Genomic DNA, 27,473 nt, shown 5'->3' with positions numbered 1-27,473 from the left:
GGGGCTGAAAACATATTTTATTCTACAGCAAATATGAATCGGAACTTAATCCTAATGATGCCACCAGACTGCCTGTCACTTCCAGGCACAGGCCATCCTCTCCCCCTTGCTACTGAACCGATGAATTCCTGCACAATCAGGATCCCCGGGAAAACCCAAGAGGGACACCTAGTGGCTGCTGATGGCGCACAGACAGCTGGTACACCTTCTCTCACCTATCTCGTTATTCAGCTTGCTGGAAGAATACATTGCGCTTAAGCGATTCAAGAGTGCAAAGGAGAAGAGTGCTCCAAAGTAGATGTATGCATCACAGCAGGGTTTTCCAGCAATTTACCTTTCTGTTGAGCTGGTACTGCACTTCACGCCAACATAGAGCACCTGACTGGGTGGGGGACTGCGTGCGCACAAAGGTGGCTTAGGTCAATGGGGGCAAAGCAACCTGGGGCACAGGAGAACAAGCCCCATTCCTCCGCTTTCATCTATTGGGAGGGGTGCCTTTTTAAAGACCTTCTTTTAAAAAAGATACACAGACAAATTAAGCAATCTATGCTTTAGAGGGATCTTCCCTGACCGGGAATCGAACCGGGGCCACGGCGGTGAAAGCGCCGAATCCTAGCCACTAGACCACCAGGGAGTAGATGCTCTAGGGTGCCTGCCTTGCTCACCCCCTTATTGTGACTAAGCTAACTCCAATATAAAAATTAACGGTAAAGTCCGAGTGGGAGAAAGTTAGGTGTCACACAGTGTGTTTGTTATAAGCAATTACTTTTAACCTCCTGCAAAAGCCTTTTAACTCTGCAATCACCTCTTGCTGGACAGCTGGTGCTACAGCAGCAAGCATAAAAAGGTAGTTGAAGAAAGTAAATCCTTGGGTCTCACCAGGGTGGCCGAGTGGTTAAGGCGTTGGACTTAAGATCCAATGGACGTTTGTCCGCATGGGTTCGAGCCCCATTCCTAGTATGGGTTTTCAGCAGGTTTGTAGGGTCGTGCAGATGCTTTTGAAAAGCATTTTCCTCCGCCCTCCTCGGCCTCCCACTGCCCCTCCCCAACGGTCCCCATTCAAGCCTCAGGTGTGGAGTCTGCTGCTACTCTTCTACCAGCATGGATGCTTCCCAGAGCAATGAAGTGCCATCTACACAGAGCCCCTGCCTAGAGAAATACACCTCCTATGTCTTTTTCCACTATAGGGAGCAGGAGAAACTGATTGCTTCCTGGGCAACATGGGTCTGCCACTAGAATTTGCAGATTTCTCCCCTTTTTTTGATTTACGCCTACAGGCTCTCCCTTCCCAGTGGAGCAGGATCTGCTGATGCAGGCCCGGCTGGCCCAAACGTGCAAAGGGTTCTCCACAGGCCTCTGGGAAAGAAATTGAGCAGAGTTTCCTGCCCCGCCTCCTCTCGCCTTCTGAACGGGCTTCCAAACGGGCAATGCCCTGACGGGTCCCCCACAACCTATCCTGCCCATGCCCACACCCCTGTATATGAGGGTGACCCATGTCCCTCACCCTCCATGCTCGAATGGAAGGCCTGTGTGTCCTGAGGGGAGCACCAGACAGGCATCTCTCAGGCCAGGCAGACACCTGCAGTACCTGTTAAGCTCCAAAGCCTGTACATTCCCAAGATGCAACAGGTCACTATGCAAATCAGGCAGCCCTTGCCACACCCTCCCCGCCTCTGGCCTCTGCCGCTTTCCGTACGTGCAGCTCAGCTTTTTCTTACCCAGAGGCAGACTTCCGTTTTAGCAAACAGGTGGGTTGCAGTGGGTCCAGGACGCCATTTGGAGACAAAGCCTGCGGCCCAGTCAAAGGAGGACTACCTGCCACAGGCCATGGGGTCAGAAGCCTACAAAAGGAAGCGCGCCTCGGAATACAGGATCTCACTTGCTCAAGAGCCTTGCCTCCCACCATGGGAAGCAGCTCTAAAGGAACCTTGCGAAAATCATATTTTGAGCGATACTGCGTCATGCTAGGCAAATTGTGAGTCAGAAAAGCAACTTCATTTTGAGAAGCCCTGACCTACGGGAAGGAAAAGCTTTCAAGGTCAGAAGAGGGACTTTTCCCTGACCGGGAATCGAACCCGGGCCGCGGCGGTGAGAGCGCCGAATCCTAACCACTAGACCACCAGGGAGCCCAGAGCCGTGCAGCAAAAGTTCATACACTGCTCTCCGAGTGACAAAGCTCATGGGGGCTGAAAACATATTTTATTCTACAGCAAATATGAATCGGAACTTAATCCTCATGATGCCACCAGACTGCCTGTCACTTCCAGGCACAGGCCATCCTCTCCCCCTTGCTACTGAACCGATGAATTCCTGCACAATCAGGATCCCCGGGAAAACCCAAGAGGGACACCTAGTGGCTGCTGATGGCGCACAGACAGCTGGTACACCTTCTCTCACCTATCTCGTTATTCAGCTTGCTGGAAGAATACATTGCGCTTAAGCCATTCAAGAGTGCAAAGGAGAAGAGTGCTCCAAAGTAGATGTATGCATCACAGCAGGGTTTTCCAGCAATTTACCTTTCTGTTGAGCTGGTACTGCACTTCACGCCAACATAGAGCACCTGACTGGGTGGGGGACTGCGTGCGCACAAAGGTGGCTTAGGTCAATGGGGGCAAAGCAACCTGGGGCACAGGAGAACAAGCCCCATTCCTCCGCTTTCATCTATTGGGAGGGGTGCCTTTTTAAAGACCTTCTTTTAAAAAAGATACACAGACAAATTAAGCAATCTATGCTTTAGAGGGATCTTCCCTGACCGGGAATCGAACCCGGGCCGCGGCGGTGAAAGCGCCGAATCCTAGCCACTAGACCACCAGGGAGTAGATGCTCTAGTGTGCCTGCCTTGCTCACCCCCTTATTGTGACTAAGCTAACTCCAATATAAAAATTAACGGTAAAGTCCGAGTGGGAGAAAGTTAGGTGTCACACAGTGTGTTTGTTATAAGCAATTACTTTTAACCTCCTGCAAAAGCCTTTTAACTCTGCAATCACCTCTTGCTGGACAGCTGGTGCTACAGCAGCAAGCATAAAAAGGGAGTTGAAGAAAGTAAATCCTTGGGTCTCACCAGGGTGGCCGAGTGGTTAAGGCGTTGGACTTAAGATCCAATGGACGTTTGTCCGCATGGGCTCGAGCCCCATTCCTGGTATGGGTTTTCAGCAGGTTTGTAGGAACGTGCAGATGCTTTTGAAAAGCATTTTCCTCCGCCCTCCTCGGCCTCCCACTGCCCCTCCCCAACGGTCCCCATTCAAGCCTCAGGTGTGGAGTCTGCTGCTACTCTTCTACCAGCATGGATGCTTCCCAGAGCAATGAAGTGCCATCTACACAGAGCCCCTGCCTAGAGAAATACACCTCCTATGTCTTTTTCCACTATAGGGAGCAGGAGAAACTGATTGCTTCCTGGGCAACATGGGTCTGCCACTAGAATTTGCAGATTTCTCCCCTTTTTTTGATTTACGCCTACAGGCTCTCCCTTCCCAGTGGAGCAGGATCTGCTGATGCAGGCCCGGCTGGCCCAAACGTGCAAAGGGTTCTCCACAGGCCTCTGGGAAAGAAATTGAGCAGAGTTTCCTGCCCCGCCTCCTCTCGCCTTCCGAACGGGCTTCCAAACGGGCAATGCCCTGACGGGTCCCCCACAACCTATCCTGCCCATGCCCACACCCCTGTATATGAGGGTGACCCATGTCCCTCACCCTCCATGCTCGAATGGAAGGCCTGTGTGTCCTGAGGGGAGCACCAGACAGGCATCTCTCAGGCCAGGCAGACACCTGCAGTACCTGTTAAGCTCCAAAGCCTGTACATTCCCAAGATGCAACAGGTCACTATGCAAATCAGGCAGCCCTTGCCACACCCTCCCCGCCTCTGGCCTCTGCCGCTTTCCGTACGTGCAGCTCAGCTTTTTCTTACCCAGAGGCAGACTTCCGTTTTAGCAAACAGGTGGGTTGCAGTGGGTCCAGGACGCCATTTGGAGACAAAGCCTGCGGCCCAGTCAAAGGAGGACTACCTGCCACAGGCCATGGGGTCAGAAGCCTACAAAAGGAAGCGCGCCTCGGAATACAGGATCTCACTTGCTCAAGAGCCTTGCCTCCCACCATGGGAAGCAGCTCTAAAGGAACCTTGCGAAAATCATATTTTGAGCGATACTGCGTCATGCTAGGCAAATTGTGAGTCAGAAAAGCAACTTCATTTTGAGAAGCCCTGACCTACGGGAAGGAAAAGCTTTCAAGGTCAGAAGAGGGACTTTTCCCTGACCGGGAATCGAACCCGGGCCGCGGCGGTGAGAGCGCCGAATCCTAACCACTAGACCACCAGGGAGCCCAGAGCCGTGCAGCAAAAGTTCATACACTGCTCTCCGAGTGACAAAGCTCATGGGGGCTGAAAACATATTTTATTCTACAGCAAATATGAATCGGAACTTAATCCTCATGATGCCACCAGACTGCCTGTCACTTCCAGGCACAGGCCATCCTCTCCCCCTTGCTACTGAACCGATGAATTCCTGCACAATCAGGATCCCCGGGAAAACCCAAGAGGGACACCTAGTGGCTGCTGATGGCGCACAGACAGCTGGTACACCTTCTCTCACCTATCTCGTTATTCAGCTTGCTGGAAGAATACATTGCGCTTAAGCCATTCAAGAGTGCAAAGGAGAAGAGTGCTCCAAAGTAGATGTATGCATCACAGCAGGGTTTTCCAGCAATTTACCTTTCTGTTGAGCTGGTACTGCACTTCACGCCAACATAGAGCACCTGACTGGGTGGGGGACTGCGTGCGCACAAAGGTGGCTTAGGTCAATGGGGGCAAAGCAACCTGGGGCACAGGAGAACAAGCCCCATTCCTCCGCTTTCATCTATTGGGAGGGGTGCCTTTTTAAAGACCTTCTTTTAAAAAAGATACACAGACAAATTAAGCAATCTATGCTTTAGAGGGATCTTCCCTGACCGGGAATCGAACCCGGGCCGCGGCGGTGAAAGCGCCGAATCCTAGCCACTAGACCACCAGGGAGTAGATGCTCTAGTGTGCCTGCCTTGCTCACCCCCTTATTGTGACTAAGCTAACTCCAATATAAAAATTAACGGTAAAGTCCGAGTGGGAGAAAGTTAGGTGTCACACAGTGTGTTTGTTATAAGCAATTACTTTTAACCTCCTGCAAAAGCCTTTTAACTCTGCAATCACCTCTTGCTGGACAGCTGGTGCTACAGCAGCAAGCATAAAAAGGGAGTTGAAGAAAGTAAATCCTTGGGTCTCACCAGGGTGGCCGAGTGGTTAAGGCGTTGGACTTAAGATCCAATGGACGTTTGTCCGCATGGGCTCGAGCCCCATTCCTGGTATGGGTTTTCAGCAGGTTTGTAGGAACGTGCAGATGCTTTTGAAAAGCATTTTCCTCCGCCCTCCTCGGCCTCCCACTGCCCCTCCCCAACGGTCCCCATTCAAGCCTCAGGTGTGGAGTCTGCTGCTACTCTTCTACCAGCATGGATGCTTCCCAGAGCAATGAAGTGCCATCTACACAGAGCCCCTGCCTAGAGAAATACACCTCCTATGTCTTTTTCCACTATAGGGAGCAGGAGAAACTGATTGCTTCCTGGGCAACATGGGTCTGCCACTAGAATTTGCAGATTTCTCCCCTTTTTTTGATTTACGCCTACAGGCTCTCCCTTCCCAGTGGAGCAGGATCTGCTGATGCAGGCCCGGCTGGCCCAAACGTGCAAAGGGTTCTCCACAGGCCTCTGGGAAAGAAATTGAGCAGAGTTTCCTGCCCCGCCTCCTCTCGCCTTCCGAACGGGCTTCCAAACGGGCAATGCCCTGACGGGTCCCCCACAACCTATCCTGCCCATGCCCACACCCCTGTATATGAGGGTGACCCATGTCCCTCACCCTCCATGCTCGAATGGAAGGCCTGTGTGTCCTGAGGGGAGCACCAGACAGGCATCTCTCAGGCCAGGCAGACACCTGCAGAACCTGTTAAGCTCCAAAGCCTGTACATTCCCAAGATGCAACAGGTCACTATGCAAATCAGGCAGCCCTTGCCACACCCTCCCCGCCTCTGGCCTCTGCCGCTTTCCGTACGTGCAGCTCAGCTTTTTCTTACCCAGAGGCAGACTTCCGTTTTAGCAAACAGGTGGGTTGCAGTGGGTCCAGGACGCCATTTGGAGACAAAGCCTGCGGCCCAGTCAAAGGAGGACTACCTGCCACAGGCCATGGGGTCAGAAGCCTACAAAAGGAAGCGCGCCTCGGAATACAGGATCTCACTTGCTCAAGAGCCTTGCCTCCCACCATGGGAAGCAGCTCTAAAGGAACCTTGCGAAAATCATATTTTGAGCGATACTGCGTCATGCTAGGCAAATTGTGAGTCAGAAAAGCAACTTCATTTTGAGAAGCCCTGACCTACGGGAAGGAAAAGCTTTCAAGGTCAGAAGAGGGACTCGAACCCGGGCCGCGGCGGTGAGAGCGCCGAATCCTAACCACTAGACCACCAGGGAGCCCAGAGCCGTGCAGCAACAGTTCATACACTGCTCTCCGAGTGACAAAACTCATGGGGGCTGAAAACATATTTTATTCTACAGCAAATATGAATCGGAACTTAATCCTAATGATGCCACCAGACTGCCTGTCACTTCCAGGCACAGGCCATCCTCTCCCCCTTGCTACTGAACCGATGAATTCCTGCACAATCAGGATCCCCGGGAAAACCCAAGAGGGACACCTAGTGGCTGCTGATGGCGCACAGACAGCTGGTACACCTTCTCTCACCTATCTCGTTATTCAGCTTGCTGGAAGAATACATTGCGCTTAAGCGATTCAAGAGTGCAAAGGAGAAGAGTGCTCCAAAGTAGATGTATGCATCACAGCAGGGTTTTCCAGCAATTTACCTTTCTGTTGAGCTGGTACTGCACTTCACGCCAACATAGAGCACCTGACTGGGTGGGGGACTGCGTGCGCACAAAGGTGGCTTAGGTCAATGGGGGCAAAGCAACCTGGGGCACAGGAGAACAAGCCCCATTCCTCCGCTTTCATCTATTGGGAGGGGTGCCTTTTTAAAGACCTTCTTTTAAAAAAGATACACAGACAAATTAAGCAATCTATGCTTTAGAGGGATCTTCCCTGACCGGGAATCGAACCGGGGCCACGGCGGTGAAAGCGCCGAATCCTAGCCACTAGACCACCAGGGAGTAGATGCTCTAGTGTGCCTGCCTTGCTCACCCCCTTATTGTGACTAAGCTAACTCCAATATAAAAATTAACGGTAAAGTCCGAGTGGGAGAAAGTTAGGTGTCACACAGTGTGTTTGTTATAAGCAATTACTTTTAACCTCCTGCAAAAGCCTTTTAACTCTGCAATCACCTCTTGCTGGACAGCTGGTGCTACAGCAGCAAGCATAAAAAGGTAGTTGAAGAAAGTAAATCCTTGGGTCTCACCAGGGTGGCCGAGTGGTTAAGGCGTTGGACTTAAGATCCAATGGACGTTTGTCCGCATGGGTTAGAGCCCCATTCCTGGTATGGGTTTTCAGCAGGTTTGTAGGAACGTGCAGATGCTTTTGAAAAGCATTTTCCTCCGCCCTCCTCGGCCTCCCACTGCCCCTCCCCAACGGTCCCCATTCAAGCCTCAGGTGTGGAGTCTGCTGCTACTCTTCTACCAGCATGGATGCTTCCCAGAGCAATGAAGTGCCATCTACACAGAGCCCCTGCCTAGAGAAATACACCTCCTATGTCTTTTTCCACTATAGGGAGCAGGAGAAACTGATTGCTTCCTGGGCAACATGGGTCTGCCACTAGAATTTGCAGATTTCTCCCCTTTTTTTGATTTACGCCTACAGGCTCTCCCTTCCCAGTGGAGCAGGATCTGCTGATGCAGGCCCGGCTGGCCCAAACGTGCAAAGGGTTCTCCACAGGCCTCTGGGAAAGAAATTGAGCAGAGTTTCCTGCCCCGCCTCCTCTCGCCTTCCGAACGGGCTTCCAAACGGGCAATGCCCTGACGGGTCCCCCACAACCTATCCTGCCCATGCCCACACCCCTGTATATGAGGGTGACCCATGTCCCTCACCCTCCATGCTCGAATGGAAGGCCTGTGTGTCCTGAGGGGAGCACCAGACAGGCATCTCTCAGGCCAGGCAGACACCTGCAGTACCTGTTAAGCTCCAAAGCCTGTACATTCCCAAGATGCAACAGGTCACTATGCAAATCAGGCAGCCCTTGCCACACCCTCCCCGCCTCTGGCCTCTGCCGCTTTCCGTACGTGCAGCTCAGCTTTTTCTTACCCAGAGGCAGACTTCCGTTTTAGCAAACAGGTGGGTTGCAGTGGGTCCAGGACGCCATTTGGAGACAAAGCCTGCGGCCCAGTCAAAGGAGGACTACCTGCCACAGGCCATGGGGTCAGAAGCCTACAAAAGGAAGCGCGCCTCGGAATACAGGATCTCACTTGCTCAAGAGCCTTGCCTCCCACCATGGGAAGCAGCTCTAAAGGAACCTTGCGAAAATCATATTTTGAGCGATACTGCGTCATGCTAGGCAAATTGTGAGTCAGAAAAGCAACTTCATTTTGAGAAGCCCTGACCTACGGGAAGGAAAAGCTTTCAAGGTCAGAAGAGGGACTCGAACCCGGGCCGCGGCGGTGAGAGCGCCGAATCCTAACCACTAGACCACCAGGGAGCCCAGAGCCGTGCAGCAACAGTTCATACACTGCTCTCCGAGTGACAAAACTCATGGGGGCTGAAAACATATTTTATTCTACAGCAAATATGAATCGGAACTTAATCCTAATGATGCCACCAGACTGCCTGTCACTTCCAGGCACAGGCCATCCTCTCCCCCTTGCTACTGAACCGATGAATTCCTGCACAATCAGGATCCCCGGGAAAACCCAAGAGGGACACCTAGTGGCTGCTGATGGCGCACAGACAGCTGGTACACCTTCTCTCACCTATCTCGTTATTCAGCTTGCTGGAAGAATACATTGCGCTTAAGCGATTCAAGAGTGCAAAGGAGAAGAGTGCTCCAAAGTAGATGTATGCATCACAGCAGGGTTTTCCAGCAATTTACCTTTCTGTTGAGCTGGTACTGCACTTCACGCCAACATAGAGCACCTGACTGGGTGGGGGACTGCGTGCGCACAAAGGTGGCTTAGGTCAATGGGGGCAAAGCAACCTGGGGCACAGGAGAACAAGCCCCATTCCTCCGCTTTCATCTATTGGGAGGGGTGCCTTTTTAAAGACCTTCTTTTAAAAAAGATACACAGACAAATTAAGCAATCTATGCTTTAGAGGGATCTTCCCTGACCGGGAATCGAACCGGGGCCACGGCGGTGAAAGCGCCGAATCCTAGCCACTAGACCACCAGGGAGTAGATGCTCTAGGGTGCCTGCCTTGCTCACCCCCTTATTGTGACTAAGCTAACTCCAATATAAAAATTAACGGTAAAGTCCGAGTGGGAGAAAGTTAGGTGTCACACAGTGTGTTTGTTATAAGCAATTACTTTTAACCTCCTGCAAAAGCCTTTTAACTCTGCAATCACCTCTTGCTGGACAGCTGGTGCTACAGCAGCAAGCATAAAAAGGTAGTTGAAGAAAGTAAATCCTTGGGTCTCACCAGGGTGGCCGAGTGGTTAAGGCGTTGGACTTAAGATCCAATGGACGTTTGTCCGCATGGGTTCGAGCCCCATTCCTAGTATGGGTTTTCAGCAGGTTTGTAGGGTCGTGCAGATGCTTTTGAAAAGCATTTTCCTCCGCCCTCCTCGGCCTCCCACTGCCCCTCCCCAACGGTCCCCATTCAAGCCTCAGGTGTGGAGTCTGCTGCTACTCTTCTACCAGCATGGATGCTTCCCAGAGCAATGAAGTGCCATCTACACAGAGCCCCTGCCTAGAGAAATACACCTCCTATGTCTTTTTCCACTATAGGGAGCAGGAGAAACTGATTGCTTCCTGGGCAACATGGGTCTGCCACTAGAATTTGCAGATTTCTCCCCTTTTTTTGATTTACGCCTACAGGCTCTCCCTTCCCAGTGGAGCAGGATCTGCTGATGCAGGCCCGGCTGGCCCAAACGTGCAAAGGGTTCTCCACAGGCCTCTGGGAAAGAAATTGAGCAGAGTTTCCTGCCCCGCCTCCTCTCGCCTTCTGAACGGGCTTCCAAACGGGCAATGCCCTGACGGGTCCCCCACAACCTATCCTGCCCATGCCCACACCCCTGTATATGAGGGTGACCCATGTCCCTCACCCTCCATGCTCGAATGGAAGGCCTGTGTGTCCTGAGGGGAGCACCAGACAGGCATCTCTCAGGCCAGGCAGACACCTGCAGTACCTGTTAAGCTCCAAAGCCTGTACATTCCCAAGATGCAACAGGTCACTATGCAAATCAGGCAGCCCTTGCCACACCCTCCCCGCCTCTGGCCTCTGCCGCTTTCCGTACGTGCAGCTCAGCTTTTTCTTACCCAGAGGCAGACTTCCGTTTTAGCAAACAGGTGGGTTGCAGTGGGTCCAGGACGCCATTTGGAGACAAAGCCTGCGGCCCAGTCAAAGGAGGACTACCTGCCACAGGCCATGGGGTCAGAAGCCTACAAAAGGAAGCGCGCCTCGGAATACAGGATCTCACTTGCTCAAGAGCCTTGCCTCCCACCATGGGAAGCAGCTCTAAAGGAACCTTGCGAAAATCATATTTTGAGCGATACTGCGTCATGCTAGGCAAATTGTGAGTCAGAAAAGCAACTTCATTTTGAGAAGCCCTGACCTACGGGAAGGAAAAGCTTTCAAGGTCAGAAGAGGGACTTTTCCCTGACCGGGAATCGAACCCGGGCCGCGGCGGTGAGAGCGCCGAATCCTAACCACTAGACCACCAGGGAGCCCAGAGCCGTGCAGCAAAAGTTCATACACTGCTCTCCGAGTGACAAAGCTCATGGGGGCTGAAAACATATTTTATTCTACAGCAAATATGAATCGGAACTTAATCCTCATGATGCCACCAGACTGCCTGTCACTTCCAGGCACAGGCCATCCTCTCCCCCTTGCTACTGAACCGATGAATTCCTGCACAATCAGGATCCCCGGGAAAACCCAAGAGGGACACCTAGTGGCTGCTGATGGCGCACAGACAGCTGGTACACCTTCTCTCACCTATCTCGTTATTCAGCTTGCTGGAAGAATACATTGCGCTTAAGCCATTCAAGAGTGCAAAGGAGAAGAGTGCTCCAAAGTAGATGTATGCATCACAGCAGGGTTTTCCAGCAATTTACCTTTCTGTTGAGCTGGTACTGCACTTCACGCCAACATAGAGCACCTGACTGGGTGGGGGACTGCGTGCGCACAAAGGTGGCTTAGGTCAATGGGGGCAAAGCAACCTGGGGCACAGGAGAACAAGCCCCATTCCTCCGCTTTCATCTATTGGGAGGGGTGCCTTTTTAAAGACCTTCTTTTAAAAAAGATACACAGACAAATTAAGCAATCTATGCTTTAGAGGGATCTTCCCTGACCGGGAATCGAACCCGGGCCGCGGCGGTGAAAGCGCCGAATCCTAGCCACTAGACCACCAGGGAGTAGATGCTCTAGTGTGCCTGCCTTGCTCACCCCCTTATTGTGACTAAGCTAACTCCAATATAAAAATTAACGGTAAAGTCCGAGTGGGAGAAAGTTAGGTGTCACACAGTGTGTTTGTTATAAGCAATTACTTTTAACCTCCTGCAAAAGCCTTTTAACTCTGCAATCACCTCTTGCTGGACAGCTGGTGCTACAGCAGCAAGCATAAAAAGGGAGTTGAAGAAAGTAAATCCTTGGGTCTCACCAGGGTGGCCGAGTGGTTAAGGCGTTGGACTTAAGATCCAATGGACGTTTGTCCGCATGGGCTCGAGCCCCATTCCTGGTATGGGTTTTCAGCAGGTTTGTAGGAACGTGCAGATGCTTTTGAAAAGCATTTTCCTCCGCCCTCCTCGGCCTCCCACTGCCCCTCCCCAACGGTCCCCATTCAAGCCTCAGGTGTGGAGTCTGCTGCTACTCTTCTACCAGCATGGATGCTTCCCAGAGCAATGAAGTGCCATCTACACAGAGCCCCTGCCTAGAGAAATACACCTCCTATGTCTTTTTCCACTATAGGGAGCAGGAGAAACTGATTGCTTCCTGGGCAACATGGGTCTGCCACTAGAATTTGCAGATTTCTCCCCTTTTTTTGATTTACGCCTACAGGCTCTCCCTTCCCAGTGGAGCAGGATCTGCTGATGCAGGCCCGGCTGGCCCAAACGTGCAAAGGGTTCTCCACAGGCCTCTGGGAAAGAAATTGAGCAGAGTTTCCTGCCCCGCCTCCTCTCGCCTTCCGAACGGGCTTCCAAACGGGCAATGCCCTGACGGGTCCCCCACAACCTATCCTGCCCATGCCCACACCCCTGTATATGAGGGTGACCCATGTCCCTCACCCTCCATGCTCGAATGGAAGGCCTGTGTGTCCTGAGGGGAGCACCAGACAGGCATCTCTCAGGCCAGGCAGACACCTGCAGTACCTGTTAAGCTCCAAAGCCTGTACATTCCCAAGATGCAACAGGTCACTATGCAAATCAGGCAGCCCTTGCCACACCCTCCCCGCCTCTGGCCTCTGCCGCTTTCCGTACGTGCAGCTCAGCTTTTTCTTACCCAGAGGCAGACTTCCGTTTTAGCAAACAGGTGGGTTGCAGTGGGTCCAGGACGCCATTTGGAGACAAAGCCTGCGGCCCAGTCAAAGGAGGACTACCTGCCACAGGCCATGGGGTCAGAAGCCTACAAAAGGAAGCGCGCCTCGGAATACAGGATCTCACTTGCTCAAGAGCCTTGCCTCCCACCATGGGAAGCAGCTCTAAAGGAACCTTGCGAAAATCATATTTTGAGCGATACTGCGTCATGCTAGGCAAATTGTGAGTCAGAAAAGCAACTTCATTTTGAGAAGCCCTGACCTACGGGAAGGAAAAGCTTTCAAGGTCAGAAGAGGGACTTTTCCCTGACCGGGAATCGAACCCGGGCCGCGGCGGTGAGAGCGCCGAATCCTAACCACTAGACCACCAGGGAGCCCAGAGCCGTGCAGCAAAAGTTCATACACTGCTCTCCGAGTGACAAAGCTCATGGGGGCTGAAAACATATTTTATTCTACAGCAAATATGAATCGGAACTTAATCCTCATGATGCCACCAGACTGCCTGTCACTTCCAGGCACAGGCCATCCTCTCCCCCTTGCTACTGAACCGATGAATTCCTGCACAATCAGGATCCCCGGGAAAACCCAAGAGGGACACCTAGTGGCTGCTGATGGCGCACAGACAGCTGGTACACCTTCTCTCACCTATCTCGTTATTCAGCTTGCTGGAAGAATACATTGCGCTTAAGCCATTCAAGAGTGCAAAGGAGAAGAGTGCTCCAAAGTAGATGTATGCATCACAGCAGGGTTTTCCAGCAATTTACCTTTCTGTTGAGCTGGTACTGCACTTCACGCCAACATAGAGCACCTGACTGGGTGGGGGACTGCGTGCGCACAAAGGTGGCTTAGGTCAATGGGGGCAAAGCAACCTGGGGCACAGGAGAACAAGCCCCATTCCTCCGCTTTCATCTATTGGGAGGGGTGCCTTTTTAAAGACCTTCTTTTAAAAAAGATACACAGACAAATTAAGCAATCTATGCTTTAGAGGGATCTTCCCTGACCGGGAATCGAACCCGGGCCGCGGCGGTGAAAGCGCCGAATCCTAGCCACTAGACCACCAGGGAGTAGATGCTCTAGTGTGCCTGCCTTGCTCACCCCCTTATTGTGACTAAGCTAACTCCAATATAAAAATTAACGGTAAAGTCCGAGTGGGAGAAAGTTAGGTGTCACACAGTGTGTTTGTTATAAGCAATTACTTTTAACCTCCTGCAAAAGCCTTTTAACTCTGCAATCACCTCTTGCTGGACAGCTGGTGCTACAGCAGCAAGCATAAAAAGGGAGTTGAAGAAAGTAAATCCTTGGGTCTCACCAGGGTGGCCGAGTGGTTAAGGCGTTGGACTTAAGATCCAATGGACGTTTGTCCGCATGGGCTCGAGCCCCATTCCTGGTATGGGTTTTCAGCAGGTTTGTAGGAACGTGCAGATGCTTTTGAAAAGCATTTTCCTCCGCCCTCCTCGGCCTCCCACTGCCCCTCCCCAACGGTCCCCATTCAAGCCTCAGGTGTGGAGTCTGCTGCTACTCTTCTACCAGCATGGATGCTTCCCAGAGCAATGAAGTGCCATCTACACAGAGCCCCTGCCTAGAGAAATACACCTCCTATGTCTTTTTCCACTATAGGGAGCAGGAGAAACTGATTGCTTCCTGGGCAACATGGGTCTGCCACTAGAATTTGCAGATTTCTCCCCTTTTTTTGATTTACGCCTACAGGCTCTCCCTTCCCAGTGGAGCAGGATCTGCTGATGCAGGCCCGGCTGGCCCAAACGTGCAAAGGGTTCTCCACAGGCCTCTGGGAAAGAAATTGAGCAGAGTTTCCTGCCCCGCCTCCTCTCGCCTTCCGAACGGGCTTCCAAACGGGCAATGCCCTGACGGGTCCCCCACAACCTATCCTGCCCATGCCCACACCCCTGTATATGAGGGTGACCCATGTCCCTCACCCTCCATGCTCGAATGGAAGGCCTGTGTGTCCTGAGGGGAGCACCAGACAGGCATCTCTCAGGCCAGGCAGACACCTGCAGAACCTGTTAAGCTCCAAAGCCTGTACATTCCCAAGATGCAACAGGTCACTATGCAAATCAGGCAGCCCTTGCCACACCCTCCCCGCCTCTGGCCTCTGCCGCTTTCCGTACGTGCAGCTCAGCTTTTTCTTACCCAGAGGCAGACTTCCGTTTTAGCAAACAGGTGGGTTGCAGTGGGTCCAGGACGCCATTTGGAGACAAAGCCTGCGGCCCAGTCAAAGGAGGACTACCTGCCACAGGCCATGGGGTCAGAAGCCTACAAAAGGAAGCGCGCCTCGGAATACAGGATCTCACTTGCTCAAGAGCCTTGCCTCCCACCATGGGAAGCAGCTCTAAAGGAACCTTGCGAAAATCATATTTTGAGCGATACTGCGTCATGCTAGGCAAATTGTGAGTCAGAAAAGCAACTTCATTTTGAGAAGCCCTGACCTACGGGAAGGAAAAGCTTTCAAGGTCAGAAGAGGGACTCGAACCCGGGCCGCGGCGGTGAGAGCGCCGAATCCTAACCACTAGACCACCAGGGAGCCCAGAGCCGTGCAGCAACAGTTCATACACTGCTCTCCGAGTGACAAAACTCATGGGGGCTGAAAACATATTTTATTCTACAGCAAATATGAATCGGAACTTAATCCTAATGATGCCACCAGACTGCCTGTCACTTCCAGGCACAGGCCATCCTCTCCCCCTTGCTACTGAACCGATGAATTCCTGCACAATCAGGATCCCCGGGAAAACCCAAGAGGGACACCTAGTGGCTGCTGATGGCGCACAGACAGCTGGTACACCTTCTCTCACCTATCTCGTTATTCAGCTTGCTGGAAGAATACATTGCGCTTAAGCGATTCAAGAGTGCAAAGGAGAAGAGTGCTCCAAAGTAGATGTATGCATCACAGCAGGGTTTTCCAGCAATTTACCTTTCTGTTGAGCTGGTACTGCACTTCACGCCAACATAGAGCACCTGACTGGGTGGGGGACTGCGTGCGCACAAAGGTGGCTTAGGTCAATGGGGGCAAAGCAACCTGGGGCACAGGAGAACAAGCCCCATTCCTCCGCTTTCATCTATTGGGAGGGGTGCCTTTTTAAAGACCTTCTTTTAAAAAAGATACACAGACAAATTAAGCAATCTATGCTTTAGAGGGATCTTCCCTGACCGGGAATCGAACCGGGGCCACGGCGGTGAAAGCGCCGAATCCTAGCCACTAGACCACCAGGGAGTAGATGCTCTAGTGTGCCTGCCTTGCTCACCCCCTTATTGTGACTAAGCTAACTCCAATATAAAAATTAACGGTAAAGTCCGAGTGGGAGAAAGTTAGGTGTCACACAGTGTGTTTGTTATAAGCAATTACTTTTAACCTCCTGCAAAAGCCTTTTAACTCTGCAATCACCTCTTGCTGGACAGCTGGTGCTACAGCAGCAAGCATAAAAAGGTAGTTGAAGAAAGTAAATCCTTGGGTCTCACCAGGGTGGCCGAGTGGTTAAGGCGTTGGACTTAAGATCCAATGGACGTTTGTCCGCATGGGTTAGAGCCCCATTCCTGGTATGGGTTTTCAGCAGGTTTGTAGGAACGTGCAGATGCTTTTGAAAAGCATTTTCCTCCGCCCTCCTCGGCCTCCCACTGCCCCTCCCCAACGGTCCCCATTCAAGCCTCAGGTGTGGAGTCTGCTGCTACTCTTCTACCAGCATGGATGCTTCCCAGAGCAATGAAGTGCCATCTACACAGAGCCCCTGCCTAGAGAAATACACCTCCTATGTCTTTTTCCACTATAGGGAGCAGGAGAAACTGATTGCTTCCTGGGCAACATGGGTCTGCCACTAGAATTTGCAGATTTCTCCCCTTTTTTTGATTTACGCCTACAGGCTCTCCCTTCCCAGTGGAGCAGGATCTGCTGATGCAGGCCCGGCTGGCCCAAACGTGCAAAGGGTTCTCCACAGGCCTCTGGGAAAGAAATTGAGCAGAGTTTCCTGCCCCGCCTCCTCTCGCCTTCCGAACGGGCTTCCAAACGGGCAATGCCCTGACGGGTCCCCCACAACCTATCCTGCCCATGCCCACACCCCTGTATATGAGGGTGACCCATGTCCCTCACCCTCCATGCTCGAATGGAAGGCCTGTGTGTCCTGAGGGGAGCACCAGACAGGCATCTCTCAGGCCAGGCAGACACCTGCAGTACCTGTTAAGCTCCAAAGCCTGTACATTCCCAAGATGCAACAGGTCACTATGCAAATCAGGCAGCCCTTGCCACACCCTCCCCGCCTCTGGCCTCTGCCGCTTTCCGTACGTGCAGCTCAGCTTTTTCTTACCCAGAGGCAGACTTCCGTTTTAGCAAACAGGTGGGTTGCAGTGGGTCCAGGACGCCATTTGGAGACAAAGCCTGCGGCCCAGTCAAAGGAGGACTACCTGCCACAGGCCATGGGGTCAGAAGCCTACAAAAGGAAGCGCGCCTCGGAATACAGGATCTCACTTGCTCAAGAGCCTTGCCTCCCACCATGGGAAGCAGCTCTAAAGGAACCTTGCGAAAATCATATTTTGAGCGATACTGCGTCATGCTAGGCAAATTGTGAGTCAGAAAAGCAACTTCATTTTGAGAAGCCCTGACCTACGGGAAGGAAAAGCTTTCAAGGTCAGAAGAGGGACTTTTCCCTGACCGGGAATCGAACCCGGGCCGCGGCGGTGAGAGCGCCGAATCCTAACCACTAGACCACCAGGGAGCCCAGAGCCGTGCAGCAAAAGTTCATACACTGCTCTCCGAGTGACAAAGCTCATGGGGGCTGAAAACATATTTTATTCTACAGCAAATATGAATCGGAACTTAATCCTCATGATGCCACCAGACTGCCTGTCACTTCCAGGCACAGGCCATCCTCTCCCCCTTGCTACTGAACCGATGAATTCCTGCACAATCAGGATCCCCGGGAAAACCCAAGAGGGACACCTAGTGGCTGCTGATGGCGCACAGACAGCTGGTACACCTTCTCTCACCTATCTCGTTATTCAGCTTGCTGGAAGAATACATTGCGCTTAAGCCATTCAAGAGTGCAAAGGAGAAGAGTGCTCCAAAGTAGATGTATGCATCACAGCAGGGTTTTCCAGCAATTTACCTTTCTGTTGAGCTGGTACTGCACTTCACGCCAACATAGAGCACCTGACTGGGTGGGGGACTGCGTGCGCACAAAGGTGGCTTAGGTCAATGGGGGCAAAGCAACCTGGGGCACAGGAGAACAAGCCCCATTCCTCCGCTTTCATCCATTGGGAGGGGTGCCTTTTTAAAGACCTTCTTTTAAAAAAGATACACAGACAAATTAAGCAATCTATGCTTTAGAGGGATCTTCCCTGACCGGGAATCGAACCCGGGCCGCGGCGGTGAAAGCGCCGAATCCTAGCCACTAGACCACCAGGGAGTAGATGCTCTAGTGTGCCTGCCTTGCTCACCCCCTTATTGTGACTAAGCTAACTCCAATATAAAAATTAACGGTAAAGTCCGAGTGGGAGAAAGTTAGGTGTCACACAGTGTGTTTGTTATAAGCAATTACTTTTAACCTCCTGCAAAAGCCTTTTAACTCTGCAATCACCTCTTGCTGGACAGCTGGTGCTACAGCAGCAAGCATAAAAAGGGAGTTGAAGAAAGTAAATCCTTGGGTCTCACCAGGGTGGCCGAGTGGTTAAGGCGTTGGACTTAAGATCCAATGGACGTTTGTCCGCATGGGCTCGAGCCCCATTCCTGGTATGGGTTTTCAGCAGGTTTGTAGGAACGTGCAGATGCTTTTGAAAAGCATTTTCCTCCGCCCTCCTCGGCCTCCCACTGCCCCTCCCCAACGGTCCCCATTCAAGCCTCAGGTGTGGAGTCTGCTGCTACTCTTCTACCAGCATGGATGCTTCCCAGAGCAATGAAGTGCCATCTACACAGAGCCCCTGCCTAGAGAAATACACCTCCTATGTCTTTTTCCACTATAGGGAGCAGGAGAAACTGATTGCTTCCTGGGCAACATGGGTCTGCCACTAGAATTTGCAGATTTCTCCCCTTTTTTTGATTTACGCCTACAGGCTCTCCCTTCCCAGTGGAGCAGGATCTGCTGATGCAGGCCCGGCTGGCCCAAACGTGCAAAGGGTTCTCCACAGGCCTCTGGGAAAGAAATTGAGCAGAGTTTCCTGCCCCGCCTCCTCTCGCCTTCCGAACGGGCTTCCAAACGGGCAATGCCCTGACGGGTCCCCCACAACCTATCCTGCCCATGCCCACACCCCTGTATATGAGGGTGACCCATGTCCCTCACCCTCCATGCTCGAATGGAAGGCCTGTGTGTCCTGAGGGGAGCACCAGACAGGCATCTCTCAGGCCAGGCAGACACCTGCAGAACCTGTTAAGCTCCAAAGCCTGTACATTCCCAAGATGCAACAGGTCACTATGCAAATCAGGCAGCCCTTGCCACACCCTCCCCGCCTCTGGCCTCTGCCGCTTTCCGTACGTGCAGCTCAGCTTTTTCTTACCCAGAGGCAGACTTCCGTTTTAGCAAACAGGTGGGTTGCAGTGGGTCCAGGACGCCATTTGGAGACAAAGCCTGCGGCCCAGTCAAAGGAGGACTACCTGCCACAGGCCATGGGGTCAGAAGCCTACAAAAGGAAGCGCGCCTCGGAATACAGGATCTCACTTGCTCAAGAGCCTTGCCTCCCACCATGGGAAGCAGCTCTAAAGGAACCTTGCGAAAATCATATTTTGAGCGATACTGCGTCATGCTAGGCAAATTGTGAGTCAGAAAAGCAACTTCATTTTGAGAAGCCCTGACCTACGGGAAGGAAAAGCTTTCAAGGTCAGAAGAGGGACTCGAACCCGGGCCGCGGCGGTGAGAGCGCCGAATCCTAACCACTAGACCACCAGGGAGCCCAGAGCCGTGCAGCAACAGTTCATACACTGCTCTCCGAGTGACAAAACTCATGGGGGCTGAAAACATATTTTATTCTACAGCAAATATGAATCGGAACTTAATCCTAATGATGCCACCAGACTGCCTGTCACTTCCAGGCACAGGCCATCCTCTCCCCCTTGCTACTGAACCGATGAATTCCTGCACAATCAGGATCCCCGGGAAAACCCAAGAGGGACACCTAGTGGCTGCTGATGGCGCACAGACAGCTGGTACACCTTCTCTCACCTATCTCGTTATTCAGCTTGCTGGAAGAATACATTGCGCTTAAGCGATTCAAGAGTGCAAAGGAGAAGAGTGCTCCAAAGTAGATGTATGCATCACAGCAGGGTTTTCCAGCAATTTACCTTTCTGTTGAGCTGGTACTGCACTTCACGCCAACATAGAGCACCTGACTGGGTGGGGGACTGCGTGCGCACAAAGGTGGCTTAGGTCAATGGGGGCAAAGCAACCTGGGGCACAGGAGAACAAGCCCCATTCCTCCGCTTTCATCTATTGGGAGGGGTGCCTTTTTAAAGACCTTCTTTTAAAAAAGATACACAGACAAATTAAGCAATCTATGCTTTAGAGGGATCTTCCCTGACCGGGAATCGAACCGGGGCCACGGCGGTGAAAGCGCCGAATCCTAGCCACTAGACCACCAGGGAGTAGATGCTCTAGTGTGCCTGCCTTGCTCACCCCCTTATTGTGACTAAGCTAACTCCAATATAAAAATTAACGGTAAAGTCCGAGTGGGAGAAAGTTAGGTGTCACACAGTGTGTTTGTTATAAGCAATTACTTTTAACCTCCTGCAAAAGCCTTTTAACTCTGCAATCACCTCTTGCTGGACAGCTGGTGCTACAGCAGCAAGCATAAAAAGGTAGTTGAAGAAAGTAAATCCTTGGGTCTCACCAGGGTGGCCGAGTGGTTAAGGCGTTGGACTTAAGATCCAATGGACGTTTGTCCGCATGGGTTAGAGCCCCATTCCTGGTATGGGTTTTCAGCAGGTTTGTAGGAACGTGCAGATGCTTTTGAAAAGCATTTTCCTCCGCCCTCCTCGGCCTCCCACTGCCCCTCCCCAACGGTCCCCATTCAAGCCTCAGGTGTGGAGTCTGCTGCTACTCTTCTACCAGCATGGATGCTTCCCAGAGCAATGAAGTGCCATCTACACAGAGCCCCTGCCTAGAGAAATACACCTCCTATGTCTTTTTCCACTATAGGGAGCAGGAGAAACTGATTGCTTCCTGGGCAACATGGGTCTGCCACTAGAATTTGCAGATTTCTCCCCTTTTTTTGATTTACGCCTACAGGCTCTCCCTTCCCAGTGGAGCAGGATCTGCTGATGCAGGCCCGGCTGGCCCAAACGTGCAAAGGGTTCTCCACAGGCCTCTGGGAAAGAAATTGAGCAGAGTTTCCTGCCCCGCCTCCTCTCGCCTTCCGAACGGGCTTCCAAACGGGCAATGCCCTGACGGGTCCCCCACAACCTATCCTGCCCATGCCCACACCCCTGTATATGAGGGTGACCCATGTCCCTCACCCTCCATGCTCGAATGGAAGGCCTGTGTGTCCTGAGGGGAGCACCAGACAGGCATCTCTCAGGCCAGGCAGACACCTGCAGAACCTGTTAAGCTCCAAAGCCTGTACATTCCCAAGATGCAACAGGTCACTATGCAAATCAGGCAGCCCTTGCCACACCCTCCCCGCCTCTGGCCTCTGCCGCTTTCCGTACGTGCAGCTCAGCTTTTTCTTACCCAGAGGCAGACTTCCGTTTTAGCAAACAGGTGGGTTGCAGTGGGTCCAGGACGCCATTTGGAGACAAAGCCTGCGGCCCAGTCAAAGGAGGACTACCTGCCACAGGCCATGGGGTCAGAAGCCTACAAAAGGAAGCGCGCCTCGGAATACAGGATCTCACTTGCTCAAGAGCCTTGCCTCCCACCATGGGAAGCAGCTCTAAAGGAACCTTGCGAAAATCATATTTTGAGCGATACTGCGTCATGCTAGGCAAATTGTGAGTCAGAAAAGCAACTTCATTTTGAGAAGCCCTGACCTACGGGAAGGAAAAGCTTTCAAGGTCAGAAGAGGGACTCGAACCCGGGCCGCGGCGGTGAGAGCGCCGAATCCTAACCACTAGACCACCAGGGAGCCCAGAGCCGTGCAGCAACAGTTCATACACTGCTCTCCGAGTGACAAAACTCATGGGGGCTGAAAACATATTTTATTCTACAGCAAATATGAATCGGAACTTAATCCTAATGATGCCACCAGACTGCCTGTCACTTCCAGGCACAGGCCATCCTCTCCCCCTTGCTACTGAACCGATGAATTCCTGCACAATCAGGATCCCCGGGAAAACCCAAGAGGGACACCTAGTGGCTGCTGATGGCGCACAGACAGCTGGTACACCTTCTCTCACCTATCTCGTTATTCAGCTTGCTGGAAGAATACATTGCGCTTAAGCGATTCAAGAGTGCAAAGGAGAAGAGTGCTCCAAAGTAGATGTATGCATCACAGCAGGGTTTTCCAGCAATTTACCTTTCTGTTGAGCTGGTACTGCACTTCACGCCAACATAGAGCACCTGACTGGGTGGGGGACTGCGTGCGCACAAAGGTGGCTTAGGTCAATGGGGGCAAAGCAACCTGGGGCACAGGAGAACAAGCCCCATTCCTCCGCTTTCATCTATTGGGAGGGGTGCCTTTTTAAAGACCTTCTTTTAAAAAAGATACACAGACAAATTAAGCAATCTATGCTTTAGAGGGATCTTCCCTGACCGGGAATCAAACCGGGGCCACGGCGGTGAAAGCGCCGAATCCTAGCCACTAGACCACCAGGGAGTAGATGCTCTAGTGTGCCTGCCTTGCTCACCCCCTTATTGTGACTAAGCTAACTCCAATATAAAAATTAACGGTAAAGTCCGAGTGGGAGAAAGTTAGGTGTCACACAGTGTGTTTGTTATAAGCAATTACTTTTAACCTCCTGCAAAAGCCTTTTAACTCTGCAATCACCTCTTGCTGGACAGCTGGTGCTACAGCAGCAAGCATAAAAAGGTAGTTGAAGAAAGTAAATCCTTGGGTCTCACCAGGGTGGCCGAGTGGTTAAGGCGTTGGACTTAAGATCCAATGGACGTTTGTCCGCATGGGTTAGAGCCCCATTCCTGGTATGGGTTTTCAGCAGGTTTGTAGGAACGTGCAGATGCTTTTGAAAAGCATTTTCCTCCGCCCTCCTCGGCCTCCCACTGCCCCTCCCCAACGGTCCCCATTCAAGCCTCAGGTGTGGAGTCTGCTGCTACTCTTCTACCAGCATGGATGCTTCCCAGAGCAATGAAGTGCCATCTACACAGAGCCCCTGCCTAGAGAAATACACCTCCTATGTCTTTTTCCACTATAGGGAGCAGGAGAAACTGATTGCTTCCTGGGCAACATGGGTCTGCCACTAGAATTTGCAGATTTCTCCCCTTTTTTTGATTTACGCCTACAGGCTCTCCCTTCCCAGTGGAGCAGGATCTGCTGATGCAGGCCCGGCTGGCCCAAACGTGCAAAGGGTTCTCCACAGGCCTCTGGGAAAGAAATTGAGCAGAGTTTCCTGCCCCGCCTCCTCTCGCCTTCCGAACGGGCTTCCAAACGGGCAATGCCCTGACGGGTCCCCCACAACCTATCCTGCCCATGCCCACACCCCTGTATATGAGGGTGACCCATGTCCCTCACCCTCCATGCTCGAATGGAAGGCCTGTGTGTCCTGAGGGGAGCACCAGACAGGCATCTCTCAGGCCAGGCAGACACCTGCAGTACCTGTTAAGCTCCAAAGCCTGTACATTCCCAAGATGCAACAGGTCACTATGCAAATCAGGCAGCCCTTGCCACACCCTCCCCGCCTCTGGCCTCTGCCGCTTTCCGTACGTGCAGCTCAGCTTTTTCTTACCCAGAGGCAGACTTCCGTTTTAGCAAACAGGTGGGTTGCAGTGGGTCCAGGACGCCATTTGGAGACAAAGCCTGCGGCCCAGTCAAAGGAGGACTACCTGCCACAGGCCATGGGGTCAGAAGCCTACAAAAGGAAGCGCGCCTCGGAATACAGGATCTCACTTGCTCAAGAGCCTTGCCTCCCACCATGGGAAGCAGCTCTAAAGGAACCTTGCGAAAATCATATTTTGAGCGATACTGCGTCATGCTAGGCAAATTGTGAGTCAGAAAAGCAACTTCATTTTGAGAAGCCCTGACCTACGGGAAGGAAAAGCTTTCAAGGTCAGAAGAGGGACTTTTCCCTGACCGGGAATCGAACCCGGGCCGCGGCGGTGAGAGCGCCGAATCCTAACCACTAGACCACCAGGGAGCCCAGAGCCGTGCAGCAAAAGTTCATACACTGCTCTCCGAGTGACAAAGCTCATGGGGGCTGAAAACATATTTTATTCTACAGCAAATATGAATCGGAACTTAATCCTCATGATGCCACCAGACTGCCTGTCACTTCCAGGCACAGGCCATCCTCTCCCCCTTGCTACTGAACCGATGAATTCCTGCACAATCAGGATCCCCGGGAAAACCCAAGAGGGACACCTAGTGGCTGCTGATGGCGCACAGACAGCTGGTACACCTTCTCTCACCTATCTCGTTATTCAGCTTGCTGGAAGAATACATTGCGCTTAAGCCATTCAAGAGTGCAAAGGAGAAGAGTGCTCCAAAGTAGATGTATGCATCACAGCAGGGTTTTCCAGCAATTTACCTTTCTGTTGAGCTGGTACTGCACTTCACGCCAACATAGAGCACCTGACTGGGTGGGGGACTGCGTGCGCACAAAGGTGGCTTAGGTCAATGGGGGCAAAGCAACCTGGGGCACAGGAGAACAAGCCCCATTCCTCCGCTTTCATCCATTGGGAGGGGTGCCTTTTTAAAGACCTTCTTTTAAAAAAGATACACAGACAAATTAAGCAATCTATGCTTTAGAGGGATCTTCCCTGACCGGGAATCGAACCCGGGCCGCGGCGGTGAAAGCGCCGAATCCTAGCCACTAGACCACCAGGGAGTAGATGCTCTAGTGTGCCTGCCTTGCTCACCCCCTTATTGTGACTAAGCTAACTCCAATATAAAAATTAACGGTAAAGTCCGAGTGGGAGAAAGTTAGGTGTCACACAGTGTGTTTGTTATAAGCAATTACTTTTAACCTCCTGCAAAAGCCTTTTAACTCTGCAATCACCTCTTGCTGGACAGCTGGTGCTACAGCAGCAAGCATAAAAAGGGAGTTGAAGAAAGTAAATCCTTGGGTCTCACCAGGGTGGCCGAGTGGTTAAGGCGTTGGACTTAAGATCCAATGGACGTTTGTCCGCATGGGCTCGAGCCCCATTCCTGGTATGGGTTTTCAGCAGGTTTGTAGGAACGTGCAGATGCTTTTGAAAAGCATTTTCCTCCGCCCTCCTCGGCCTCCCACTGCCCCTCCCCAACGGTCCCCATTCAAGCCTCAGGTGTGGAGTCTGCTGCTACTCTTCTACCAGCATGGATGCTTCCCAGAGCAATGAAGTGCCATCTACACAGAGCCCCTGCCTAGAGAAATACACCTCCTATGTCTTTTTCCACTATAGGGAGCAGGAGAAACTGATTGCTTCCTGGGCAACATGGGTCTGCCACTAGAATTTGCAGATTTCTCCCCTTTTTTTGATTTACGCCTACAGGCTCTCCCTTCCCAGTGGAGCAGGATCTGCTGATGCAGGCCCGGCTGGCCCAAACGTGCAAAGGGTTCTCCACAGGCCTCTGGGAAAGAAATTGAGCAGAGTTTCCTGCCCCGCCTCCTCTCGCCTTCCGAACGGGCTTCCAAACGGGCAATGCCCTGACGGGTCCCCCACAACCTATCCTGCCCATGCCCACACCCCTGTATATGAGGGTGACCCATGTCCCTCACCCTCCATGCTCGAATGGAAGGCCTGTGTGTCCTGAGGGGAGCACCAGACAGGCATCTCTCAGGCCAGGCAGACACCTGCAGAACCTGTTAAGCTCCAAAGCCTGTACATTCCCAAGATGCAACAGGTCACTATGCAAATCAGGCAGCCCTTGCCACACCCTCCCCGCCTCTGGCCTCTGCCGCTTTCCGTACGTGCAGCTCAGCTTTTTCTTACCCAGAGGCAGACTTCCGTTTTAGCAAACAGGTGGGTTGCAGTGGGTCCAGGACGCCATTTGGAGACAAAGCCTGCGGCCCAGTCAAAGGAGGACTACCTGCCACAGGCCATGGGGTCAGAAGCCTACAAAAGGAAGCGCGCCTCGGAATACAGGATCTCACTTGCTCAAGAGCCTTGCCTCCCACCATGGGAAGCAGCTCTAAAGGAACCTTGCGAAAATCATATTTTGAGCGATACTGCGTCATGCTAGGCAAATTGTGAGTCAGAAAAGCAACTTCATTTTGAGAAGCCCTGACCTACGGGAAGGAAAAGCTTTCAAGGTCAGAAGAGGGACTCGAACCCGGGCCGCGGCGGTGAGAGCGCCGAATCCTAACCACTAGACCACCAGGGAGCCCAGAGCCGTGCAGCAACAGTTCATACACTGCTCTCCGAGTGACAAAACTCATGGGGGCTGAAAACATATTTTATTCTACAGCAAATATGAATCGGAACTTAATCCTAATGATGCCACCAGACTGCCTGTCACTTCCAGGCACAGGCCATCCTCTCCCCCTTGCTACTGAACCGATGAATTCCTGCACAATCAGGATCCCCGGGAAAACCCAAGAGGGACACCTAGTGGCTGCTGATGGCGCACAGACAGCTGGTACACCTTCTCTCACCTATCTCGTTATTCAGCTTGCTGGAAGAATACATTGCGCTTAAGCGATTCAAGAGTGCAAAGGAGAAGAGTGCTCCAAAGTAGATGTATGCATCACAGCAGGGTTTTCCAGCAATTTACCTTTCTGTTGAGCTGGTACTGCACTTCACGCCAACATAGAGCACCTGACTGGGTGGGGGACTGCGTGCGCACAAAGGTGGCTTAGGTCAATGGGGGCAAAGCAACCTGGGGCACAGGAGAACAAGCCCCATTCCTCCGCTTTCATCTATTGGGAGGGGTGCCTTTTTAAAGACCTTCTTTTAAAAAAGATACACAGACAAATTAAGCAATCTATGCTTTAGAGGGATCTTCCCTGACCGGGAATCGAACCGGGGCCACGGCGGTGAAAGCGCCGAATCCTAGCCACTAGACCACCAGGGAGTAGATGCTCTAGTGTGCCTGCCTTGCTCACCCCCTTATTGTGACTAAGCTAACTCCAATATAAAAATTAACGGTAAAGTCCGAGTGGGAGAAAGTTAGGTGTCACACAGTGTGTTTGTTATAAGCAATTACTTTTAACCTCCTGCAAAAGCCTTTTAACTCTGCAATCACCTCTTGCTGGACAGCTGGTGCTACAGCAGCAAGCATAAAAAGGTAGTTGAAGAAAGTAAATCCTTGGGTCTCACCAGGGTGGCCGAGTGGTTAAGGCGTTGGACTTAAGATCCAATGGACGTTTGTCCGCATGGGTTAGAGCCCCATTCCTGGTATGGGTTTTCAGCAGGTTTGTAGGAACGTGCAGATGCTTTTGAAAAGCATTTTCCTCCGCCCTCCTCGGCCTCCCACTGCCCCTCCCCAACGGTCCCCATTCAAGCCTCAGGTGTGGAGTCTGCTGCTACTCTTCTACCAGCATGGATGCTTCCCAGAGCAATGAAGTGCCATCTACACAGAGCCCCTGCCTAGAGAAATACACCTCCTATGTCTTTTTCCACTATAGGGAGCAGGAGAAACTGATTGCTTCCTGGGCAACATGGGTCTGCCACTAGAATTTGCAGATTTCTCCCCTTTTTTTGATTTACGCCTACAGGCTCTCCCTTCCCAGTGGAGCAGGATCTGCTGATGCAGGCCCGGCTGGCCCAAACGTGCAAAGGGTTCTCCACAGGCCTCTGGGAAAGAAATTGAGCAGAGTTTCCTGCCCCGC

General features: G+C 52.2%; 31 non-coding genes across 31 annotated transcripts; 13 read left to right on the top strand and 18 right to left on the bottom strand.

The window, feature by feature from the left end:
- Nucleotides 1–562: 562 nt before the first annotated feature.
- TRNAE-UUC (transfer RNA glutamic acid (anticodon UUC)) lies at nt 563–634 on the bottom strand. The gene has a single exon. It is a non-coding gene; the product is annotated as a tRNA-Glu (tRNA).
- A 243-nt stretch (nt 635–877) lies between these two features.
- Nucleotides 878–960, top strand: TRNAL-UAA (transfer RNA leucine (anticodon UAA)). Its single transcript has one exon. It is a non-coding gene; the product is annotated as a tRNA-Leu (tRNA).
- Nucleotides 961–2,054: 1,094 nt separating this feature from the next.
- Nucleotides 2,055–2,126, bottom strand: TRNAE-CUC (transfer RNA glutamic acid (anticodon CUC)). The gene has a single exon. It is a non-coding gene; the product is annotated as a tRNA-Glu (tRNA).
- Nucleotides 2,127–2,744: 618 nt separating this feature from the next.
- TRNAE-UUC (transfer RNA glutamic acid (anticodon UUC)) lies at nt 2,745–2,816 on the bottom strand. Its single transcript has one exon. It is a non-coding gene; the product is annotated as a tRNA-Glu (tRNA).
- A 243-nt stretch (nt 2,817–3,059) lies between these two features.
- Nucleotides 3,060–3,142, top strand: TRNAL-UAA (transfer RNA leucine (anticodon UAA)). Its single transcript has one exon. It is a non-coding gene; the product is annotated as a tRNA-Leu (tRNA).
- Nucleotides 3,143–4,236: 1,094 nt separating this feature from the next.
- Nucleotides 4,237–4,308, bottom strand: TRNAE-CUC (transfer RNA glutamic acid (anticodon CUC)). The gene has a single exon. It is a non-coding gene; the product is annotated as a tRNA-Glu (tRNA).
- Nucleotides 4,309–4,926: 618 nt separating this feature from the next.
- TRNAE-UUC (transfer RNA glutamic acid (anticodon UUC)) lies at nt 4,927–4,998 on the bottom strand. Its single transcript has one exon. It is a non-coding gene; the product is annotated as a tRNA-Glu (tRNA).
- Nucleotides 4,999–5,241: 243 nt separating this feature from the next.
- TRNAL-UAA (transfer RNA leucine (anticodon UAA)) lies at nt 5,242–5,324 on the top strand. Its single transcript has one exon. It is a non-coding gene; the product is annotated as a tRNA-Leu (tRNA).
- A 1,767-nt stretch (nt 5,325–7,091) lies between these two features.
- Nucleotides 7,092–7,163, bottom strand: TRNAE-UUC (transfer RNA glutamic acid (anticodon UUC)). The gene has a single exon. It is a non-coding gene; the product is annotated as a tRNA-Glu (tRNA).
- A 243-nt stretch (nt 7,164–7,406) lies between these two features.
- Nucleotides 7,407–7,489, top strand: TRNAL-UAA (transfer RNA leucine (anticodon UAA)). The gene has a single exon. It is a non-coding gene; the product is annotated as a tRNA-Leu (tRNA).
- Nucleotides 7,490–9,256: 1,767 nt separating this feature from the next.
- On the bottom strand, nt 9,257–9,328 carry TRNAE-UUC (transfer RNA glutamic acid (anticodon UUC)). The gene has a single exon. It is a non-coding gene; the product is annotated as a tRNA-Glu (tRNA).
- Nucleotides 9,329–9,571: 243 nt separating this feature from the next.
- On the top strand, nt 9,572–9,654 carry TRNAL-UAA (transfer RNA leucine (anticodon UAA)). Its single transcript has one exon. It is a non-coding gene; the product is annotated as a tRNA-Leu (tRNA).
- A 1,094-nt stretch (nt 9,655–10,748) lies between these two features.
- On the bottom strand, nt 10,749–10,820 carry TRNAE-CUC (transfer RNA glutamic acid (anticodon CUC)). The gene has a single exon. It is a non-coding gene; the product is annotated as a tRNA-Glu (tRNA).
- Nucleotides 10,821–11,438: 618 nt separating this feature from the next.
- TRNAE-UUC (transfer RNA glutamic acid (anticodon UUC)) lies at nt 11,439–11,510 on the bottom strand. The gene has a single exon. It is a non-coding gene; the product is annotated as a tRNA-Glu (tRNA).
- Nucleotides 11,511–11,753: 243 nt separating this feature from the next.
- TRNAL-UAA (transfer RNA leucine (anticodon UAA)) lies at nt 11,754–11,836 on the top strand. The gene has a single exon. It is a non-coding gene; the product is annotated as a tRNA-Leu (tRNA).
- A 1,094-nt stretch (nt 11,837–12,930) lies between these two features.
- On the bottom strand, nt 12,931–13,002 carry TRNAE-CUC (transfer RNA glutamic acid (anticodon CUC)). The gene has a single exon. It is a non-coding gene; the product is annotated as a tRNA-Glu (tRNA).
- Nucleotides 13,003–13,620: 618 nt separating this feature from the next.
- On the bottom strand, nt 13,621–13,692 carry TRNAE-UUC (transfer RNA glutamic acid (anticodon UUC)). The gene has a single exon. It is a non-coding gene; the product is annotated as a tRNA-Glu (tRNA).
- A 243-nt stretch (nt 13,693–13,935) lies between these two features.
- On the top strand, nt 13,936–14,018 carry TRNAL-UAA (transfer RNA leucine (anticodon UAA)). Its single transcript has one exon. It is a non-coding gene; the product is annotated as a tRNA-Leu (tRNA).
- A 1,767-nt stretch (nt 14,019–15,785) lies between these two features.
- TRNAE-UUC (transfer RNA glutamic acid (anticodon UUC)) lies at nt 15,786–15,857 on the bottom strand. The gene has a single exon. It is a non-coding gene; the product is annotated as a tRNA-Glu (tRNA).
- A 243-nt stretch (nt 15,858–16,100) lies between these two features.
- TRNAL-UAA (transfer RNA leucine (anticodon UAA)) lies at nt 16,101–16,183 on the top strand. Its single transcript has one exon. It is a non-coding gene; the product is annotated as a tRNA-Leu (tRNA).
- A 1,094-nt stretch (nt 16,184–17,277) lies between these two features.
- Nucleotides 17,278–17,349, bottom strand: TRNAE-CUC (transfer RNA glutamic acid (anticodon CUC)). The gene has a single exon. It is a non-coding gene; the product is annotated as a tRNA-Glu (tRNA).
- Nucleotides 17,350–17,967: 618 nt separating this feature from the next.
- Nucleotides 17,968–18,039, bottom strand: TRNAE-UUC (transfer RNA glutamic acid (anticodon UUC)). The gene has a single exon. It is a non-coding gene; the product is annotated as a tRNA-Glu (tRNA).
- Nucleotides 18,040–18,282: 243 nt separating this feature from the next.
- TRNAL-UAA (transfer RNA leucine (anticodon UAA)) lies at nt 18,283–18,365 on the top strand. Its single transcript has one exon. It is a non-coding gene; the product is annotated as a tRNA-Leu (tRNA).
- A 1,767-nt stretch (nt 18,366–20,132) lies between these two features.
- Nucleotides 20,133–20,204, bottom strand: TRNAE-UUC (transfer RNA glutamic acid (anticodon UUC)). Its single transcript has one exon. It is a non-coding gene; the product is annotated as a tRNA-Glu (tRNA).
- Nucleotides 20,205–20,447: 243 nt separating this feature from the next.
- TRNAL-UAA (transfer RNA leucine (anticodon UAA)) lies at nt 20,448–20,530 on the top strand. The gene has a single exon. It is a non-coding gene; the product is annotated as a tRNA-Leu (tRNA).
- Nucleotides 20,531–22,612: 2,082 nt separating this feature from the next.
- Nucleotides 22,613–22,695, top strand: TRNAL-UAA (transfer RNA leucine (anticodon UAA)). The gene has a single exon. It is a non-coding gene; the product is annotated as a tRNA-Leu (tRNA).
- A 1,094-nt stretch (nt 22,696–23,789) lies between these two features.
- Nucleotides 23,790–23,861, bottom strand: TRNAE-CUC (transfer RNA glutamic acid (anticodon CUC)). Its single transcript has one exon. It is a non-coding gene; the product is annotated as a tRNA-Glu (tRNA).
- A 618-nt stretch (nt 23,862–24,479) lies between these two features.
- On the bottom strand, nt 24,480–24,551 carry TRNAE-UUC (transfer RNA glutamic acid (anticodon UUC)). The gene has a single exon. It is a non-coding gene; the product is annotated as a tRNA-Glu (tRNA).
- Nucleotides 24,552–24,794: 243 nt separating this feature from the next.
- On the top strand, nt 24,795–24,877 carry TRNAL-UAA (transfer RNA leucine (anticodon UAA)). Its single transcript has one exon. It is a non-coding gene; the product is annotated as a tRNA-Leu (tRNA).
- A 1,767-nt stretch (nt 24,878–26,644) lies between these two features.
- On the bottom strand, nt 26,645–26,716 carry TRNAE-UUC (transfer RNA glutamic acid (anticodon UUC)). The gene has a single exon. It is a non-coding gene; the product is annotated as a tRNA-Glu (tRNA).
- Nucleotides 26,717–26,959: 243 nt separating this feature from the next.
- Nucleotides 26,960–27,042, top strand: TRNAL-UAA (transfer RNA leucine (anticodon UAA)). The gene has a single exon. It is a non-coding gene; the product is annotated as a tRNA-Leu (tRNA).
- Nucleotides 27,043–27,473: the final 431 nt, after the last annotated feature.

Source organism: Lissotriton vulgaris, chromosome 4_1, assembly GCF_964263255.1.
Source record: "Lissotriton vulgaris chromosome 4_1, aLisVul1.2, whole genome shotgun sequence".
NCBI classification, from domain to species: domain Eukaryota; kingdom Metazoa; phylum Chordata; class Amphibia; order Caudata; family Salamandridae; genus Lissotriton; species Lissotriton vulgaris.
Note: the sequence above shows the minus strand (reverse complement) of the source record. Positions and strands in the feature narration are given on the sequence as shown.